Source organism: Panthera leo, chromosome A2 (genome assembly GCF_018350215.1).
Source record: "Panthera leo isolate Ple1 chromosome A2, P.leo_Ple1_pat1.1, whole genome shotgun sequence".
Taxonomy (NCBI): domain Eukaryota; kingdom Metazoa; phylum Chordata; class Mammalia; order Carnivora; family Felidae; genus Panthera; species Panthera leo.
In genome coordinates this window covers 38,504,203-38,520,445 of record NC_056680.1, presented here as the reverse complement: position 1 = coordinate 38,520,445, position 16,243 = coordinate 38,504,203, and positions in this window count along the sequence as shown.

Genomic DNA, 16,243 nt, shown 5'->3' with positions numbered 1-16,243 from the left:
TGTATGAGGGGTTGGTCTGTGAGCTAAAATGAAGACCAGCATTTGGCTATGGATGTATGATGATTATAAGCCCAGGCTCTGAGTTCAAATATCTATTTTATTTTATTTTATTTTATTTTATTTTATTTTATTTTGAGAGAGAGAGAAAGAGTGTGTGAGCTGAGAAGGGGCAGAGAGAGATTCCTAAGCAGGCTCCATACTGTCAGAGCAGGGCCTGACGCTCTGGGTTCAAATCTTGACTCAATTACTTATTAGCTGTCTGACCCTTTCATCACTTTGCTGCTCTGAGCACTGGTTTTCCCATCTATAAAATGGTAATGCCAAAAACGCCCCTCTTAGTGAAGACTCACTGAGGGCATGTTTTAGTGCGATGCCTGTATATGGTAATACAGGTTATGCTAATGGTTAGGGCGTTGGGCTAAGTGGGATTACACAGAGGAGTCCTTTCCCTTCTCTTCTCACTTTCATACTGGGAAAAACCGGTCTGCCCAGCCAAATGTTTTTCTTACATATTGATGTTATGCGTTAAAATAATTAAAATGAGTAAAATACCTTGCTGTTGGTAAAACCATGAACTTGTGTGTCCTTCTTGTTTCTTCTCTGTACTTGGCTTCTTCCTGTTGGAGTTCTGGGCCAGTTTCAAAGTCTTGAATGATGGGTCAAAGAGAGCAGTTCTGCCTCAGGGTTGGCATCTGTTTTTATATCATTGGGTCCAAATATCATGTATTGAAGCCAATAGTGCCAATACCCAAAATATTTGGTTGGTGAACGTAATTTAAAATGAGGCATAGAAAACACGGGATGAAGGCATTTGATTTGATTTCACATAGAAAAAAAAAATGGAATGACCTTCCAAACTTTTCCTGAATTTTCTTGGACCTCCTTGATTTTCCCACTTGCTGTCAGTCACTTTTATATATTTTGTACTGGGTGTGAACAGTTCTGCATACTGTATCTCATAAGCCCAAAGCCTTATTTCCTCTGAAGAATAATGCGCCACATGTAAATGGCAGAATTCCAGGGATCTGGAGTGTGAGAGTGATTCTTTGGCATTAAAAACAAAGACCCTGACAGAAAAGTATGTCGTCCACAAAATAAGGATTCCATACTTATAACTCCTCCCCCGACAACAATACGACCCTAAAGGCAATGAAGCAGACAATACATAATGAAAAACAATAAAACATAAGTTCTACCCTGTACTCTTAGTGACTCACTGACTTCATAATAACATGTAAATGTAATTACCTTTGTGCGTCTTCTACCATTAGGCAAACTGTAGGCAGAAGGAAGGGAAAACTGGACTAATAGGCTTGTAGAACACATTCAGCTAAATCCTTAAACCTGGGAGTCACCTGGCGTCACGCTGTGGAGTCTTTCTTGGCCTGGTCGGATGGAACCGTTGTGAGTCAGCTGAACGTGGTTCTTGGAGTCGTTCGCCCGGCAACTTTGTAGGGCTGCTGCATGTGCTGTGTTTGGACAATTCTCAGGATATCGGGGATTCAAAAGTAGCCCAGGAACAAAACTTGACAGTGTGGCTTTAAGGGTGGCCTGTCTGATTTTTACTTTAGTATTCACTTGCATGGCTGCCGTAAGCATCAACCTAGCTTGTTATCCTTCTGGGTTAAAAAGAATGGAATCACTGCTCTGGATTTGGCTAAAAGTTAAGACCCTGCGGTAGTACTGAGTCCTGTATGAGTCCTTTTGCTACATGGAAAAGGCTAGTCGGTGTATATTCCAGGCTTTTATACTAGTGGACTGGACAGTTTTTGATGGTAGACAGCACCTTTGGGTCATTTTGGGTACAGGAGAAAAATATTTAAAATGTGGCAGACTGTTATCACTGATAAATCTTCTTCACTTTCCCCTACTCTGTTCCTTCATAACACTCGTCGAGGTCTGTCACTATATATATTTTTGTGTCTGTGTTTTCAGTGTCCATATTCCCGTGTGGGCTGTAAACTCCATGAGAGCACAGACCACGTCAAGTTCTTTGATCACACCCCTGCCTCGCACATACCACAGTAAATATTGGTTGAATCGGTGTTTTGTGTGAGCAAATAAATGTAATAATAATAAAGGTGAACGTGTATTTCATGTTGGAATGTAACAGATCCCTGGTGAAAGGCTTCCTGGGATTTCTCCCACTTGATCATTGCCACTTCTTTGGGTGGTTACTCTAATTGCTCCCCTTAGAGAGGTAGGAAGCTGAGGCGTAGGAACATTAAGGGACAAGCTCGCAGCCACACGGCTGTGACCCCTGTTTCAAACCCAGGTCTGTCTGCTCTGGCAGCATGAGCCACGCGGGACGCGCTGATGGCTGAGCGGTTGCTGGCTCCTGAGACCTCCTGGTGCAGTTGTTCACAAGACATGTGCTCAGCATATTCGTCTCTGCGACACTGAGAGGTATTTTTAAGGAAACCCCGTCCGGATTTGATTGTACTTGCTAAGAAAGAGGAATTACTTCTGAATAATAACAACAGTGGTCACACCAGTTCGCCTGTGGATCAGGTGTTCTGCTTTTTAGATATGTTAATTCATTTCATCTTTATAACATCCCTGTAAGGTGGAGGCTTTTATTATTCCTGTTCTACAGATTGAGGAAACTGAGGCTCAGGAGGGTTACAGAAAGGTTATCTCACTTCCCGAGGGTCACACAGCCAGAACGCAGGAGATCAAATTACTACCCCACTGTGGGACTTCTTACCAAAGGACTGTAGGACCCAGGGACTCAAAATACCCATTCGAACATCTTGTGAATATTTTATTTTTATTAGTCTGTACTATTTTGAAATCAGGTGGCAGCAGGAAAGAGATTGCCAGGATTGTGGATTTTTGGGAGTTGCCAGATGACCCTTCGTGAGGTCAGTCCTGTCCTGCAGATAGGGCGCTGCCTGCAGTGACTTCCTTGAGTTTTACAGGTTTCAGACCCACGAAACCTCAGGAACTTGGATAAACTAATACATGTCATCTCTTTGTAAAATTCACTAGGGGAAACTGATATTTGAGAAACTTCCAGTGAGAACCCTGGCTTTCAGTTGGTGATGGTCTGCGGCTTTTCTGGTCGTTAGCTCTCTGGCTTTGAATTTTGGCTTCTCCTTCTTTTTCCTCTCAATTACATTCTCAGCAAGAGAATAGATACCCTAATAGGACGATCAGAGCCCAGTTAAGATTTCATAATTACCAGTTGGTAATTAATCTGAATTTCATTGCGTGCTAAGTCACCCAGTAGATGTTATTTTCTTCATCATACTTGCATTTGAATCGCAGGAATGACTCAAGAAATTTGAAGAAATTTGCTTCTTTCCTCAATTAAAATGGAGACAATTTTGCGCCTTTTTTTTTTTTTTTTTTTTTTTTTTTTTTTTTTTTTTTTTTTTTTTTTTGGTGGGAGGACCAGCTTTACAAGAAGGTGACTTAGAAGGAGCTGGTTTTCTGGGAAAGAGATTAAACTATAGAGTGGTCCTAAATGTGATTTTAAATAATGCTGACATATTTTGTTGATGCTGGCTATTTTATTTGATTGCTATCCGTTCTCAAGTCTTCCCTTCCTTTTTCCTCCTTTGAAATCTGTTGGTTACTATGGAAACAGTGTTGTTTTGGGTTTGGGTGGAGCTGTATCCACAAATGCAGTATAAAGTCATTTATAAAATGGGTTAATATTTATTCTGGCTGGGCATATATGGAACCTGATGTAATGATAATCATGATCACACATGCAGAATAAATTTGCACTTTTATTGTTATTTTCTTAGTCTGTCTAAATGTGTGCAGTTTTGCTTGGAATGCACTGTCATTTCCTCTCTGATTTGGATTTTGCCATTTAAAAGCCAACACCCAGCACTGGTGGAATTGATCTGAGTTGTAAGTACTCCACGGGCCTCAGACGTTCCCCGCGACCAAGTTTTCATTCAGGAGAATGCTTTGTGGGATATCTTTTCTTTCAAGTCTTGTTCCAGCGCCCACTTGCCAACTTGGTCTTGCTCCCTTTTCTCTTCAAGCAGGTCATCTAGATGGCTTTGCCTTCAGTAATGTGGACGCATTTGTCCCTCCCCTTGCCCGTTTACTCTTGTGTCAGCACTGCGTTGCTGGTGTTAAAGACCTTGCATGACTCAGGATGTGTTAATGAACGTATGGGGAGAGATGAAAGCACCAGTGACTTGTTCAGCCCCAGGTGGAGGACAAGAAAAGGGTAGGGATTTTGGAAAGGTTCCAGAGATGATCAGTGAACGTGATGAAGGGTGAAGGAATAGGATCTTTGTGGAAAGGTTAAAGGAATCAGAGCCATGTAACATGTATATGTGTGGGGGCATTTTGTTAAGGCTTTGTACACAGGAAAAGTAATTATAAGGAAGGGGATGTTCACCCTTTGGCCCTCTAAAGACCTACCATTAGGAAGGCATTAACTATGGAAGTGCGGTTGAGATTATTGTGTGATGTGATAACATGACAAGAGCCTTTTAAAGATGGCCGGACTCCGGAAGAGGATGCCACCAAAGAGAAATGTCGGGGCCCCTCACCTTGATGTCAGTTAGGCACACTTGAGGCAGGTGATTGGGTGGCTGGTTTGCAGAGCCTGTTGGAAACCGAGCAATGACTTCGATGACCCCACAGAAGCTCATTACAGGCTCTTGAATTCATGTTGATATTGTCTTATTGTGATGGAATTTTTGAAATTCATTTTTCAAATGTTTTGACGGACAATTTTAGCTCTGCAAAAATGAACATAGGAATATAAAACATTGCTCCAACAAGGATTAAAAACCCCACATAGTGAAGACTGTTGGGTTGGTTTCCTGATGTTAAATTTAGCAATGCTGTCTACCTTTATGATACCTCAAATAGCGTTGGATCTGCTTTTTAAAATTCATTCAATTCAGAAGAGTGCTGGTAGATCTTGAATAGACTTGTAGGATATTACATTTGGAAGGAACCTTATGGGTTGTCTAGATCACTGGTTCTGCTGTCTACAGCATCAGTATCGCCTGGAAACTTGTCAGAGATGAGAATTCTAGGTCTTATCCCAGACCTACAGAGTCAGAAACTCTGAGGGGAAGAGATCCACCAGTCTTTGTTTTAGCAAGCCTTCCAGAATGAGCATAACTCGTCTTGACCATCCCTTGTTCACTTAGAACATTAGCACAGTAAACTTTTGGCTAATTGACAATCTGTGTCATCGTCGTCATGGTGACCAATTAACCTGGCTTAGGAAAAAGAAAGTATTCTAGCCACAGTTGGACTGCCTCCAACTGTCCTGTATAGATATTTTTTTTTCCTTTAATAGAAAAACTGCCTTAACACAGCACAGGGCCCACCTTTAGCAAAAGCAAGGAACTTCTTCCTGTGGTAATGGGCCACCATGTCTCAGGATAATGTATTGACATCATTTTTATCAGTCATTTCCTCTTTTTTAAATATATTTTTGAAAAGGTTTATTTATATATTGTGTGAGAGAGAGAGAGTACACATGTACATGAGTGGGGGAGGGGCAGAGACAGGGAGCGAGAGAATCCCAAGCAGGCTCCTTGCTGTCGGCGCAGAGCCCAGCATGGGGCATGGTCCCACAAGCCATAAGATCATGACCCGAGCTGGAACCAAGAATCAGACGCTGAACCGACTGAACCACCCTGGTGCTCTAGTCTTTGCCTTTTTTGGTGAGAGTCTGTCCATCCATCCATCCACCCACCCACCCACCCACTTGCCTACCCACGTGTCCTTCTGTCCCTCCATTCAACAGATCTTCGTCAATATCCCACTTTGTTCCCAGGCTATGTAGTGAGTGGAGCAGAAGGAGGACGGCGGTCACCCTCTGAATGGTACTGGTATCTTTTCTTTCTCTCAGATTTGTGCCATCTGTATTGCCCAAAGCCCAAGTACCCAGTTACCTCCTTAACATTTTTTTTTCCTTTTGTATTTTTGGCCTTGGGCTTTTTAGCTCTACAGCTCACTAAATTCTACCACAGTAATACATGTTTTCTCATTGAAGCAAAGTGTTTATTAAATTGAAAAGACAAACAAACAAAATATATTCAAGGATAAGCATCCCTTGAGAAACACAGAACTTCTCGTTCCTTACCTTGTGTATTGTGTTTGGGTTGGTACTTCTCTTGTGTGGAATTATATGGTGACAAAAAGGAAGACACAACCTCTTGCCCTAGAAAACCCCTTCATGGCCCTCCAGATGGGGGGATGTATCTTCTTTTATATCCTCCCAATAGACTCCAGGGTGTGGCTCCAGTGCCCACACTCACCGCTGACTCAGCATCCCTCCACGTCCATTGTCTTGTGTCATTTTCTGCACCCACCCCCCAAGCTATTTTCTCAATGGAAAAGGAAGGGGAAAAAAATTCCGCTGAAAACAATCCAATCCTGATCAGATTCGCATAGCATAATAAACGCTTGTTTGGACATTGCTTGGACTGTCATTTTAGCAAGAATCTTCTGTTTGATTAAATAGCTTCTCTGTTATGTATTGAACAAAATGAAATGTATGTCATAACAGATATAACTAGATGATGACAACTTTTCTTGACTGTGAATTTCATTAGAGATATACATTTGTGTTGTATCCCTTTGAATGACAGAAGTTGACAAATAGCTGTGGAAAGTTGTTTTCTAGGGAGAAGTTAGCAGCTCGCCCCGATCAGATTTTCGCAGCCCTAAGACAAGAATAAAGGCAGGGTAGAAAAGCAGGAGAGGTTGGAGGTTGATGAGCGGGGTGAGGGGTGGAGAGAAGGTAACAGAGCCACTCATGGAAGGTCTGGGGGAGGCTGACGGTGAGCTGGCATTTCTTTGCTCCCGGTTACCGTGCTCATAGTTGTTAGCTTTATAAATGTTTACATTTACCCGCCCAACATGTTGCTGGCATGGGTTTGATCATTTACTTACTTTTTGTGTACCTGCAACGTGCTAAGTCCTAGACCGTACGAATGAAACCAGGCAGAGTCCCTGCCCTCATGGCAGCAGTATTCTGCGAATAAAAGTAAGATGTCATTACCATCTTAAATGATACAAAACAGAGGTTTGTGGGCTCTCCCTGGGGGATTCTGGAGAAGACTATTCAGAGGGTAGGCTCCGGAGCTGGACTGCTTAGTTTTTAGATCACTCACTAGCTCTCCCATCCTGGACAAATCTGGATGCATGCTATGCTTCGATTTTCCCATCTGCCAAGTGGAGAGAATATTGGTAGCCACGTCATGGCATTATTTATGAGGCAGAGGTGACAATTCTAGGCAGACTTTCTTTCAGCACTTTTGTATAATAACTCCTTCGATAGATACATGATGAAAAAAAGAAATCCTGTGCCATAGGTACTCTTACCTCCGTGGTACAGATAAGGAGACTGGGGTTTAGCTGTAAAACAGCTCCCGTGAGGCCATATAAGGAGAAGCGGTCAGAGTGGAGATTAGACATGAGGCAATCTGGCTTTCACTGTTCCTGCTTAGCCCCCTGCCTGGCACAGAGCCCTCCCTCTGTCAGTGCTCCTAACACACAGTCAGGAGTCAGGCTTCCCCAGGGAAGTGACTGTTGAGCTGAGATCAGAGAGACCACTTGCTTGCTTTCATTCATTCTTGCACTCTGGGGGCGAGAAGGATAAAACAGAAGCGGAATTGATTCCCGGCACTACCCGTGGAGAAGGGCTATCTTGGAAGAGCCAGGTGGGGAGGGCGTAGCACTGTTTGGTGCCTTTTCCAGTTCCCAGGAGCCAAAGGCATCCTGGCCCCGTTCAATTCCCCGAGGAGGAAGACGGAACAGTGCTAACTTGGTCTCTGATTCACCTCCACCCTCCCAGGAGAGCACTCTGAGGAGACTTTCAGGGTCCTCCCCTTTTTTAGAGGTTGCCAGCCTTTGACAGTCCACCGTGAGCCCCATGCTGCGGTGAGCCGGGCATCCCCGGGGGTGCACATCACCTGCTCCTCACTCAGTCCTGCGGGCAGTGACCTTGTTTTCTTAAATAACGCACCCGGTGACAGATTCGTAAGCTGGACTCCCCAGCTTTTGTAGCATTGTATGTTCGATGCCACGTCTAAGTGCTGCTCCTGCGGGATCCGCTTCTGCCGGTTCCCTCCTCCTTGTCCTCCTCGGTAGTTTCGTTATTACAAGATATATGCCTCTGTAGGACGTGTTCTTCGTTCTGGACTTTTCCCATCCGTAACAGGTGTAGCCAGCCAAACCTTCAAGAAGGTGATGAATTGAACAGAGCTGTGCTCAGAGGTCAAGGCACAATAACAACACTCTTGTGACTACTTCTGTGCTTCCATCTGACAGTGCTTTAATCCAGGCATCACAGAACGTTTTACAGACCGTAATTGAAATTATAGCACCCCCGTGAGGTAGGCCTTATTATCCTCGTTTCTGGTGGGGAGAGAGTCCGGCCTGGAGAAGCTAGTATCCCCATTCACATGGGGCCACTGGAAAGAGCCCGACTCATGTGGCCCCTGACTGAGGGATGCATTCCCCAGCCAGCCTCTCCTGAGCAGGGCCTGAAGTATCCTGAACCCACGGCCACTTGTTAGGTCTGAGTTTTCGCTTTTTCACCAGTGACCTGCTGGTGGAAATTCCCCCGCCCTGTAGTCATTTGCGAGGTCCAAGAGTGGCAGAGAGAGAGGCCTTCCAGCAAAGGGGCACAGAGTCCATGAGTGGCAGCTTGGGGTTCAGTCGAGCACTGGAGTTTGAGGCAGGCATTGCTCAGGTGAAAACACTCAATCAGTTGATGAATTGCAGGGGTAGGAGGTGGGTTTCTGCATGCCCGACCATTGGAGGCAACACTTGGGGGAGGAGAGCAGCCTTCTGGGCCACCTTGAGCCGTAAACACACGTCACCTGTATGTGTTTGGGGGTCCTTAATTTGGACCAGATGAAACCACATCACATAGAGATTTAAAGGCACTTTGTAGGTGGTAGCTGGCTTGAATTTTCCATCGTTGGATGACTGTGGAATACAATGAGACGAAATGGAATTCATTCTGAGTGAAGCCCAGATTTCCAACACAGATGAAATGATTTCCCTCTCACATCTTAACTGATTTTTAAATACGATGCAGAATTTGGCTGAAGACACCCTGTGAAATTCCAAGTGTGCGTCAATGGGTTCTCACCTATTATATTTTGTTGTAGCCAGTCACACGGTGACTGGAGCTCACCGCATGGGAAACTTTGCCCATGGAACCGGCCTGGCGCGAAGGCATGATTGTATGAGGCCCTGCGTGCCCCCTGAAAAGCCCAGAGCACTCCTCAAGGCAGGTGGAAGGTGTTGTTTGAAGTGAACCATATTTTATTTTTCTCAAGAATTTCTTAAGCTGATTCCATGGCATGGACATTTAAACAGAGTAACCAGATTCCACTGCTTGACCGACATAGGTTTATACATTCTTCATTTTTGCCCCCATTTCAAACAAGGTAGTAAATAATTTCATTTCCAGGCAAATAACATGCCCCTTTTTCTACCCTGGTGGGTCTAGTTTTAATGAGCAGTCTGCTTATCCAGTAGTACATTAGCAAAGTGTTTCCTGATTTTATGCAGCAAGCGTTTACGTACGGTCCTGTAGGGTCTCTGTTTTGATGACTTTCTCTGATGACGAAATATTTCAGGTAGACACTGTTAAGGCAAGGCTGTCTTAGCCCTCAGGTAGTCTTGGTACTGTGCGCCCCCCCCTCCCCCCCGCCCAACCCCCCCGTCTAAAGAGAGGGTCAGTTCTTTTGGAGAAGGGCCAAGAGCCCGTTTTGGGTCACTCTCCAGGAGACTGCTGAGCTCTGCCAAGCTCCCCGGAGAGGATTACTCTGATGTTATGAAGCCACAGAACTGTGGTCACCACGGTCTTGAAGACTGATGCCGTATCACCACGGTACCTGCGATGTATGTCTGGGGTCGGGTGCGGTTGCCACAACCCTTGTCTCTGTGCAATTTGTCAACCTGTGTTTTCAGACGTGATGTTAGTTTGACTTTTTACACGGGACGAGAATAAGATCATCAGCCCACCTCATTCTAATATGAAACAAAAGCCATTGTGACTGAAATAGAGAGTTCGATGTGACTCACTCCGCCATAAAATATGCTTTGTACACGGAGTTCCAAAGAGATTTATAACTTTCAGACACCATTTTATTTTAGCCAGTACTGATTAAACTCAAGAGTGGACAAAGTCTCTTTGAGCCCCGAAAATTGAAAGTAATACCTTCCCCCCCCCCAAAAAAAACAATGTCCGAGTTTTGATGTTCAGAGTCACAGATTGCTGGATGAAGCTGTTTTGTGCATCTCTTTGTTGTCATTGTACCAGCTGTTTCTCCCTCCTTTAGCTTGTCAGAGCTACTCCCACCAGCCCAAGGCAGCACCATCAGACGATTGTATGAAAGGAATTTGATTTAATTCTCCATATCGTTCTTTTAACTAGAGACGGCGTAAAATCAAATTTGGCTAAGCTTACAAGGGCGCCATTTAGAATGATGGATTCTCCCAACTACCAGCATGTAGTGTAAAACTTTTATTTTCCCCTTTCTTTATTTTAGGTTAAACATGTCTCTCGGAATGACTGTACTGTTGACAGTATGTATCACAAACAGGCTAGCAATGCCCTCTGCTGTAATTAGAACTTCCAAAAATGAGATGGACCCCAACTTTTAAAATATTATTTATGACCTTAAAACCCTCACTCAGACTTTTTGACTAGGTAAATGGCTTGCTAATATCAAGAAGATTGGAGCTGATTTATTATTTTAGGATCTACTAGCACATTACCTTGCTCTGTAAGTCCTGATGGCCAGGAATGTTGTAGAAAATGAAGCACGTCAGCTTTCATTTCTCATGAAAATTGAAATCAGCTTAACTCTCAGATTAATTATCTAATTCCTCTGAAACCATACATGTTTTCTGTGTGTGTGTGTGTGTGTGTGTGTGTGTGCTTTTCTTAAAAACATTTGAAAGCGCATGTTTCATTGTAACAGTGTTCAAAGTGGGGGGCTTAAAATGATCTCATTTTGAGGGGGACACTTATCTGCAATGATGAGATATTTTAAAAACTCTATATATATTATGCAAGGGACAGAGATGATGAGGGAGATTGTCTTTTGGCATTCTGTGACGGTGACAAAAGTCTTTATTAATTGGCAGTAGAAGAGAGCTGTGTTAGAAGAAATCGAGAGATCGCTTCATGTGTTGCCCTGGAGGAGTAATTTTTACACCTTGTCCAGTATTTAAATACCTCTCAGCTGCGAGATGTCCATCTGCATACCCTTCCTGGGTCTCTAAACTAGTGTATGAGGCATGACCTTGTAACTTGCTTTTTGTTTATACATCTGTCAGGACAATATGTTATCTTTCCTTAAAAATGCAGACGTGCTCCCTGCAATACAGAGCTCTTCAGTCAACAAATAAATTGAGGTAAAGACTGTACCTAATACCCATTTAATTTAAATTCATTTTATAAACATAAAGACGCCTTTTAAGAGAAGCTTTAATTCCTACTAGCACCTTGATTTGTGGTTGCCATGGAGAATCAAATCTGTCATTTGACAAGAAAAGTCACCCATTTATGACAGCACTTTATCTTGTCTCTCCAGGGGAAGAAAATGTCAAAAGTGAGAGCAGAAAAAAAATAAAGCCTTGAAACACCAGAATTTCTTGATTTCATTTTTATTATTCAGCTATCATATCCTTTCTGATAATAGCAACTTGGTGAAAATAAATAATGTTCCTACAGTAAAATCAAATATTTCCTATTGGAATGGACAAGGTTCTTTGTGACTGTCAGTGCTGTGAAGTCTGGCAAGAAATAGTGTTATTAGATAAACCTACGGTGCCCAAATCCCATTTTCTTTTCATTATAGTGTCAAAATAATTATACCTGTGTAATTTGGGTAAGAAATTGCAGAATAAGTAAAATGGTCCATTGCAAGAGATTGCTTTACGCTTGTGTTCCTTACAGGGTGGGGTTTCTCCCAGCTGAAGAAATAAATGCTGGGTGAAAAGTATTTTCATTTGAATAAAGATGTAGAGTAGGTCTTCCATATTATTTGCTAAATGGGTAGGTAAGTGCTGTGTTCTGTTACTTTTCCCACACACCTATTTTTGCAAATCTGAGTAAAAAGGTGGAATCTTTCACCTGGTCACAAACCGGGATTTTATATTCTCCCAAAGATTTTAAAAAATATTTCATCCGACCTCATGCTTGCCTGGGCTGTTGAAAGTGGAGTTCTACTTTTAAGAGGTTGGAAACATGTAAGGTTCTGATCCAGATTGGATCCGCTGATTCCTTGCAGCTTGCCATGTGCCTGTGTATGGTGTGAGTACTATACGTATATGGACACATGTATGTTGGAAGGATATTTGCTTGCCTGTTACATTCATAGTTAAACTCTCTTTTGTGAGATTTGCATTGCATTAAACAAAAAATGTTGGCGTTCCGCTTTGATAAGCACATGAAAATAATCTGGGCTGCATCTTTCTCGAGGGGCAATGTTTTTGATTGTTGGAGTATTATACAGCTTGATGTGGTTCCGAAATGAAGTAATCTTGTATCGATGAGATAGCATTGTAATAGCAAGCCCTTTAGTGAAGATTTAGTGTAAATATCTGACTGGTAGGGGAGCTGGTTTCTGGAACAGTTGTGCTTCTGGGAGATTACGAAAATGGAGAGAAAAGAAAGGGCTGAACTCTCATTTTCCTGAAATTGGCGCATGGTGCTCGCGTTGTAGCCACTGCTAGTTGGGATCTGCTACGTGAAGCCTCCAGCCCCACGGTTCCTGTTCTGTGCGCCCATGCCAGGGATGGGAAGCACGGTGTGTTTGCTACAAAGAGGAAAGTGGAGAGACAGAATGACTATGACTTGCGGCAAACAGTCCTACCCATAAACATCAATAACAACGTAATTTACACACGTATCTTTTGATTGCCTCAATCGTGCGTGTTGGACAAACTGCGAATTTTACCCAGTGGTTGAGCCATTTGCCCTACTATTTGTGTGCACAGGAGTTCTCAGTTGCCTAAATGTGAGCCTTAGTGCTCTAAAGTATGCTTTAAAGGGATATGCTCTAAATACGAATCCGCAGATGCACTACAGTTCTGAATTAATGCTGTCTTGTTGTTTAACATCCCTTCCCTGTGTGGTCATCTCCTTTGATAAAGTTGTTACTTTAATTTCATGGAGATGCAAATGAAGGTGTGGATAGTTCCCCCGTTAGGACTCTGTTCTCTTCTGTGATCACTGAGTGTATTTGGTGTCTATACCTGGCAGAATGTGTCCACACCAGCTGATAATAAAATTGCAGTGTAGCACCATAATCATGATTTACGTAGATGCTCTAGGATTGTGTAGATAGCAATGAGGAGGATTTGCTTGGATCCAGTGTGTCTGAACATACTAGGTGGGGTGGGTTTTTGGGGGTTTTTTTTTGGCTTTCATTTTATCAGATTTTTAATTTTTAAGATTATATTTTAATCTTATTAGTATAACTTTCTCTGATTTCTGATTTCTATGAACTTGTGAATGCTTTTCTTTATCTTTTTTTTTTTTTTTTTTTTTTTTTGGTAAGTTTCATAGTGAGGATTAGCAAAGACATTTAAGAACGTGGTACAGATGTGTGAATGATAAACTCTGCCTTCAGCAGCCTGGAATTCTGTTAGCACACTCAGATACCCCTCTTTATATTCTAGTACGAGAATCCGTGTTTGTGTGTTCTGCTTTCTTTGAGGGTAAATGACACGTGTCTGAGATAAGTCGCCAGGACACTCTTTTTCATACGGGGCATTTTCTTCAGCAGTAACCTACAAACACCCTTTCTTTAAAACTAAAGCTACTAATGTTAGTTGACATAGATTTTTTCACAGAAACCAACCCTGACTCTCTGGTATTGCATGGGTTGATTTTAAGAGGATTGCCCTGTTGTTAATAATAAAAAGACTTAGCCTATCTGGCCCTTGCTATAGTTGGGTCACTGTGTAATTTAGGTATCTCCCAATATGTCTCTGAAGTAGGAACTGCTATAATGTCCATCTTCCAGGGCAGAAACTTAGGTTTAAACAAGATAAAGACACTGTCCTGAGTCCCATAGCTAGCGTGTATGTGGAGGAGATGAGATTCTAACAGCCTGCTTTCACGGTCCCCCAAGGGAAAAACAGAGAGGGCTGCGGGTCAAAGGAACACTTAAAATAAACTTTCGTCGCTATTGTGATGCTATCACCTCGTATAGAACATATCATTTCAGTACATCGTGAACTAACTCTCATGTCTGAAAAATTAAGAGTTTACAGGAAAAACCGGCACTTTCCTTTGAATGTAGCTTCTTGGCTTCTGCAATAATGAAAGTAACAGAAACCCTTATTTACATTTCAGAAATAGTTTCCTCAAATTTCCTGTTTTGCCAGACTTTTGTGTGTCCCCATCTCTTTCTCTTTGTTCCTGCTGCCCACATGTAAAGCAAGAACAACTAGTTTGTCGGTTTCATCAAGAAGTGTGTGTACTACAGCTCTCCTAGGGAAGGGCTGTTGCTGCCGCCCGAATTCTGCAGTAACCAAAGCAAGGGCAAGTGTCGTTCTTTCCACAGACGGACATTTTCACAGACAGGCATTAACGCCTCTCCCTGAGCTTGGCATGACTCCGTGGCTGTGCTTTTTGGAAACGCTTTGTCCAGGTTACTGTACCTCAAGGCTTGCTTTATTGTTTTATTATTGTAGTCAAATTATAGTCCCGTTTTAATCACTTAACTGAAGGAAAAAGAACGCTTTGGACTCAAAAGTAAATTGGTAGCGTTGATGACATTGTTCTTGCACATCCCAGCAGATCTGCAATGGTAGATAAAGAAAGCATAATTGTGCCTGAAGTTCCCCCTGCATATCCGCCTGTAACTCTTAACTAATAGTGCTTTCCTTTTTTTTTAGGTAACCTGCATCGGGGAAATTGAAACCGTTGGAAGTACAACCCTTTAAAATATTTTGACTTCTCGTATTAATGAAAAACATTTGGGTTTCCTCCCAACTTAAAACTTGGGGCTTTAAGAGCGTGAAGTTGAGGGAAGGACTCAGAAGCAAAAGCATCTTGCTTCTTTCTCACGTCGCAGTTAGTTAATTCTTTGAAATACCCACCCATTCAGCACTGAAAAGTTTTCATCGTCCATTTGATCCAGTTTGTATCGCAAGCGGTGTTTTCTTAAACATGTCAGGAGTTTTTATTTAGGACCCCTTTGAGAGCTAGTTTTCAAGTTTTCTTTAATTAACCGGGAAGTGTGTTTAATGACTAAAGGCTAACGTGGAACCGGTTATTTATTGCTACTTGTTACAATCAGTTGGTTTGGTTCTAGATAAAAAGTGAGTATTGGATTTAGGGGCAGTGCTTTCGCTCGGTAGCTGGTCTGTTTATTTGGAAGGGGTCTGTACATGCAGATGCATTCTGGGTTGTATGCCTCTCCATTTCAGATGGGGGTGGGCTGGGGTGGGAGCCGTGTGCTGGTGCAGACATTTCCATGTCTGCCCGTCATTTTCTAAGAAGAGTTGAGCACTAAAAGCATGTGTATGTGTTACTGAGAATGTACACATTTCCTTTAAGTGAGTATTTTTAAAGAGATAGATATCATTCATAAGAATTCGAGAACGGTGTCCTTGCCCCATTTACTCTGGGGCGTGTACAAAGCTATGACATGCTTTTTGAAGTTTTTGCAGATTACGCAGTTGCAATATGTTGATCATTTTAGCAACAGATTAAAACCAGGCCGTAAATCTAGCACAGAACAAGATGCCCATTCGAAGCTGTGCAGGTGTTCTTCAACTGTAGTGGACCCCAGGACTGCCTTAGTGCCAGTGATTCTGATGAAGCCGGTCTGAGAGGGGACCTAGAAATCTGTTCTTTTTTTTGTTTGTGTTGTTTTGTTTTTTATGAGCGCCTTTGGGCTTCAATTCCAGGTGTTTATTCCATAGGCTTTTACATCAGTTCTGGAAGTCAGAGAATCATCCTTACCATCCATTATTAAGAGCAATTGCATCAAAATTCCTCTACAGCAACATTGCTCATTCCTTGGTATGTGGGGACTCAGCTGTGGATGTTGTTAAAATGCAGATTCTGAGTCATTAGGTCTGGGGTGGGGCCCGGGACCCTGGATCTTTAATAAACTTCCAGGTGATGTCCATGCTACTTGCTTGGACAACACCCAGGACCCCAAGATTCAATCACTTATGTTACGGAGTTTTTGAAAAGGAGGAAAAAATTTAAAGCAACTCTTTGGGTACTCTTGTCTGTGTGGTTTTCTCCTGAACACCT